Consider the following 5,000-nt stretch of genomic DNA (forward strand, 5'->3'; position numbering starts at 1 on the left):
GCGGCGCCGAGCGCCGGGCGGCGGCGCATCCTCAGCGCACAAAGTCCTCAATCGGACCAGCACACTGCAGATGGCCACCGCGCTTCGCACCGGGCCCGCGAGGACCTACTTTGGCCGCAAGGCGCCGCGAGCAGGGGGCGCCGGCGCGCAGCTGCGCCGCCTGCCGCGTCCGTCGGCCGGCGCGCCTGCCACCGGCCGCCCCCACCAGCCGGCTGTAGCGCGTGCGCCCACGCACCGCGCTGCCAGCACGCCGGGCGGCCCCCCCTCACCGGCCGGGGACGGTCCCACCCAGCCACCGCCGCGTATCGCCTCACACCCAGATCCCCTTTCACGTTCGTGGGCATGGTGGGTCCCCTTTCACGTTCGTGGGCATGGTGGGTATCCCTGAAACAACCGGTTAATAGCTCGACCGATCGTCGCCAACACTGATTCACCTCTAGCGAGAACAACCGCACCACAACGGGTTACCGGTTGTTCATTTGCGTAACGTCACCAGCAAACGTACACGTCCATCGCCATTTGCAACGAGTATTGCATGCCTGTGTCAGGTGTCACAACACACTACGTCTGCCCACATAGACGCAACAACATGTGCACGCCTAGAGAACACGTGGAAGGTAGACCCCGTACGTATGCGGTGTCCATTGCGCGAACGACTGTCAGCCCGCCTCTGCAGCATGTCGCAGATGTGGAACGCGGTGCAACATGCTATCACGGTGTGTGAGAAGAGACGACTACGTCCGAATACACGCTCCACTACATCAACAGACTGCTCATGCTGATCGCCATCCAGGGCGTCCGTTCCTCCCACACGTCTGTATGGCGTACCACACTGCAATCCAGCTCTTATAGGGAGACGACACGTAGCTGCGTGCACAATATTTGGACTGTATGGTCCGCCGTTGCTAGGCGCTGTCGTCATACGGTCACATGGGCCACGATGTATCATTCAGTACATACGGAGCAATGTGCAGTACAGTTTGTGGGTTTTGCGTACATCGGCGGACAGGTGACAGGCCGTACCACAACGTAGGCTGAGTACGTCGGCATGCGAAGGGCATTGAACATGCAAACTTCTCACCGACCAGCTTGCGAAGGCAGGGGGGAAGGGGGGGGGGCATGTACGTCCTGCTGCTATCCACACTACAGTGTATAGCAGGAGCATGTGGAAAGTCAGCAACACCTGCAAGGTGTTTAACATGACGCGATACACAGGGGACCGGGCAGTGCGAGTAGCGAACTATATTGCGAGGGTTGCGGTTAGGCAACACTACACTACTTTAACGGGTTGCATAACAATTACAGAGCAGGTTCAGCGACAACGTGCGTCAGGTTAAGGCGCAATATAGTTTAGGTTACGGCGCACTTTAGGTTAGGTTAAGGCACATTATAGGTTAGGTTAAGGCACAACATGGGTTACGTTAAGGCACAACATGGGTTACGTTAAGGCACAACATGGGTTACGTTAAGGCACAACATGGGTTAGGTTAAGGCACAACATGGGTTAGGTTAAGGCACAACATGGGTTAGGTTAAGGCACAACATGGGTTAGGTTAAGGCACAACATGGGTTAGGTTAAGGCACAACATGGGTTAGGTTAAGGCACAACATGGGTTAGGTTAAGGCACAACATGGGTTAGGTTAAGGCACAACATGGGTTAGGTTAAGGCACAACATGGGTTAGGTTAAGGCACAACATGGGTTAGGTTAAGGCACAACATGGGTTAGGTTAAGGCACAACATGGGTTAGGTTAAGGCACAACATGGGTTAGGTTAAGGCACAACATGGGTTAGGTTAAGGCACAACATGGGTTAGGTTAAGGCACAACATGGGTTAGGTTAAGGCACAACATGGGTTAGGTTAAGGCACAACATGGGTTAGGTTAAGGCACAACATGGGTTAGGTTAAGGCACAACATGGGTTAGGTTAAGGCACAACATGGGTTAGGTTAAGGCACAACATGGGTTAGGTTAAGGCACAACATGGGTTAGGTTAAGGCACAACATGGGTTAGGTTAAGGCACAACATGGGTTAGGTTAAGGCACAACATGGGTTAGGTTAAGGCACAACATGGGTTAGGTTAAGGCACAACATGGGTTAGGTTAAGGCACAACATGGGTTAGGTTAAGGCACAACATGGGTTAGGTTAAGGCACAACATGGGTTAGGTTAAGGCACACCATGGGTTAGGTTAAGGCACACCATGGGTTAGGTTAAGGCACACCATGGGTTAGGTTAAGGCACAACATGGGTTAGGTTAAGGCACAACATGGGTTAGGTTAAGGCACAACATGGGTTAGGTTAAGGCACAACATGGGTTAGGTTAAGGCACAACATGGGTTAGGTTAAGGCACAACGTGGGTTAGGTTAAGGCACAACGTGGGTTAGGTTAAGGCACAACGTGGGTTAGGTTAAGGCACAACGTGGGTTAGGTTAAGGCACAACGTGGGTTAGGTTAAGGCACAACATGGGTTAGGTTAAGGCACACCATGGGTTAGGTTAAGGCACAACATGGGTTAGGTTAAGGCACAACATGGGTTAGGTTAAGGCACAACATGGGTTAGGTTAAGGCACAACATGGGTTAGGTTAAGGCACAACATGGGTTAGGTTAAGGCACAACATGGGTTAGGTTAAGGCACAACATGGGTTAGGTTAAGGCACAACATGGGTTAGGTTAAGGCACAACATGGGTTAGGTTAAGGCACAACATGGGTTAGGTTAAGGCACAACATGGGTTAGGTTAAGGCACAACATGGGTTAGGTTAAGGCACAACATGGGTTAGGTTAAGGCACAACATGGGTTAGGTTAAGGCACAACATGGGTTAGGTTAAGGCACAACATGGGTTAGGTTAAGGCACAACATGGGTTAGGTTAAGGCACAACATGGGTTAGGTTAAGGCACAACATGGGTTAGGTTAAGGCACAACATGGGTTAGGTTAAGGCACAACATGGGTTAGGTTAAGGCACAACATGGGTTAGGTTAAGGCACAACATGGGTTAGGTTAAGGCACAACATGGGTTAGGTTAAGGCACAACATGGGTTAGGTTAAGGCACAACATGGGTTAGGTTAAGGCACAACATGGGTTAGGTTAAGGCACAACATGGGTTAGGTTAAGGCACACCATGGGTTAGGTTAAGGCACACCATGGGTTAGGTTAAGGCACACCATGGGTTAGGTTAAGGCACAACATGGGTTAGGTTAAGGCACAACATGGGTTAGGTTAAGGCACAACATGGGTTAGGTTAAGGCACAACATGGGTTAGGTTAAGGCACAACATGGGTTAGGTTAAGGCACAACGTAGGTTAGGTTAAGGCACAACGTGGGTTAGGTTAAGGCACAACGTGGGTTAGGTTAAGGCACAACGTGGGTTAGGTTAAGGCACAACGTGGGTTAGGTTAAGGCACAACGTGGGTTAGGTTAAGGCACAACATGGGTTAGGTTAAGGCACACCATGGGTTAGGTTAAGGCACAACATGGGTTAGGTTAAGGCACAACATGGGTTAGGTTAAGGCACAACATGGGTTAGGTTAAGGCACAACATGGGTTAGGTTAAGGCACAACATGGGTTAGGTTAAGGCACAACATGGGTTAGGTTAAGGCACAACGTAGGTTAGGTTAAGGCACAACGTGGGTTAGGTTAAGGCACAACATGGGTTAGGTTAAGGCACAACATGGGTTAGGTTAAGGCACAACATGGGTTAGGTTAAGGCACAACATGGGTTAGGTTAAGGCACAACATGGGTTAGGTTAAGGCACAACATGGGTTAGGTTACGGCACAACATGGGTTACGTTACGGCACAACATGGGTTACGTTACGGCACAACATGGGTTACGTTACGGCACAACATGGGTTACGTTACGGCACAACATGGGTTACGTTACGGCACAACATGGGTTACGTTACGGCACAACATGGGTTACGTTACGGCACAACATGGGTTACGTTACGGCACAAATTAGGTTAGGTTACGGCACAAATTAGGTTAGGTTAAGGCACAAATTAGGTTAGGTTAAGGCACAAATTAGGTTAGGTTAAGGCACAAATTAGGTTAGGTTAAGGCACAAATTAGGTTAGGTTAAGGCACAAATTAGGTTAGGTTAAGGCACAAATTAGGTTAGGTTAAGGCACAAATTAGGTTAGGTTAAGGCACGATATAGGTTAGGTTAAGGCACGATATAGGTTAGGTTAAGGCACGATATAGGTTAGGTTAAGGCACGATATAGGTTAGGTTAAGGCACGATATAGGTTAGGTTAAGGCACGATATAGGTTAGGTTAAGGCACGATATAGGTTAGGTTAAGGCACGATATAGGTTAGGTTAAGGTACGATATAGGTTAGGTTAAGGTACGATATAGGTTAGGTTAAGGTACGATATAGGTTAGGTTAAGGTACGATATAGGTTAGGTTAAGGTACGATATAGGTTAGGTTAAGGTACGATATAGGTTAGGTTAAGGTACGATATAGGTTAGGTTAAGGTACGATATAGGTTAGGTTAAGGTACGATATAGGTTAGGTTAAGGTACGATATAGGTTAGGTTAAGGTACGATATAGCGTAGGTTCAGATACACATTGTTGTAGGGAAAGGTGTATTGGGGGGGGGGGCGGCAGGTTCGTTGATAGTGATTATCGTAATTGGATGCCTGCGGTATTATCCGATTTGTCACGTCAGGATGCACTTTTGGCTCATGACAGGCGGCGCTCCGATTCCATGGTTGTGGCAGATCTGTGTCTTTCATTCCTGCCATTGTTTGTGTGCTGTGACAGGAGGCAGTATTGTGATGTTGGGTGCACCACTGTGTAGGACATGTGTGGGTGTTCGTGGCTTAGCTGAGCAATGTGCGGATGTCGGAAGGGTGGGATATTGTGTTTTCTGGGTGGACCTCCCGGTCTGGTAATGATAGTGTGGATTGTGTCATGTGGCGGAGAGGATGCACTGGATGTTCTTCCATGCTGGTGGTTAGATATTGTGTGTGATAAGAGAGTAGTGTGT

This window comes from Schistocerca serialis, chromosome 4 (genome assembly GCF_023864345.2).
Source record: "Schistocerca serialis cubense isolate TAMUIC-IGC-003099 chromosome 4, iqSchSeri2.2, whole genome shotgun sequence".
NCBI classification, from domain to species: Eukaryota; Metazoa; Arthropoda; class Insecta; order Orthoptera; family Acrididae; genus Schistocerca; species Schistocerca serialis.